At 35.9% G+C, this 1,110-nt stretch overlaps 1 pseudogene; it reads right to left on the bottom strand.

Moving 5' to 3' along the window:
* Positions 1 to 262: 262 nt before the first annotated feature.
* Positions 263 to 842, bottom strand: LOC108462071 (MLP-like protein 31; annotated as a pseudogene).
* Positions 843 to 1,110: the final 268 nt, after the last annotated feature.

Below are 1,110 nucleotides of genomic sequence, written 5' to 3'. Positions count from 1 at the left end.
AATATTATTCTAACCAAAAATTGAAACTAACCCTATACTTTTATATCAATAACACACAAGTAGAAGCACATGGAACATAATTAAACAACAAATACTAAGAAAATAAAAGCTTCCTCTCTTTGACAGCATATTGATCCAAACGTGTGTACATATTGGAATTGAAACAAGAAATAAGGTAGCCGTCAATTTATTCTTAATTAGATTAGTACTGCTTTTGGTAGTAGTAGTATAGTACGGACATGGGATGTTCTTAATCGATCATTTAGTTTGGTTGGGTGAGTTGAGCATCAATGTCCTTGGAGACATCCACCAAGAATTGCATCAGAGTCTCGGGATATGCAATTCCATGGTGCAGCTTCTCGTATTCCACAGTCTAGTGGACTATGCTGCCACTACCTCCGGTCTTGGGCAAAGCTTGAATCGTGAGTGAAAAGTTCTTGTACTCTTTCAACAGATCTCTATCTATCACTTTGAAAGTGACCAAGTTCTTATCAGGTCTATCGCCTCAACTAAATCCTTTGCCACCTTAGCCTTCCCATCTAAACACACAAAATGTTTATTACATTGTTTTTAAGATTAACAAATAAAAGGAGGAAGAAATCATCCAAAAAAGAATTACGGGTTTGGTATGTTTATATATATCATACCATGCACATAACGCCAGTTGAGAATGTTACCGACTTTTTCCAATTCATCTTCATGTAAATCTCATCCTTGAATCTTGTTATAGCAAGTGTGGTGCACATGATGAGGCATGGTGGCAAACATATCGTGAAACTGTTTAGGAGAAGCCTTATCTCTATATCGGCCTCAAGCTTACCAGTCAGAGTTGAAGACTCCATTTTTCCACAGCAAGATGATCTCTTAATTATACTTATGAATTAGATTTCAAGTGGGAGTAGTTTTCACAAAATGCCTTTAAATAGACCACTGTCTATGCCTAGGCAGTGATGCTCTCCAAAAGTTCTTATTTGATCCGATTATCGCCAGCCACGTATGAGATTTTACAAGCTTTATTTCCCATTCCATTTCTTTTTGGACAAAAAATATAAAGTTTGCAACTGATAATTTGGCTCATAAAATGTATTCAGGACTATTAAAAAAAATGGA

The sequence above is a fragment of the Gossypium arboreum genome, chromosome 3 (genome assembly GCF_025698485.1).
Source record: "Gossypium arboreum isolate Shixiya-1 chromosome 3, ASM2569848v2, whole genome shotgun sequence".
NCBI classification, from domain to species: Eukaryota; Viridiplantae; Streptophyta; class Magnoliopsida; order Malvales; family Malvaceae; genus Gossypium; species Gossypium arboreum.
This window is presented reverse-complemented; position numbering and strand designations above follow the sequence as displayed.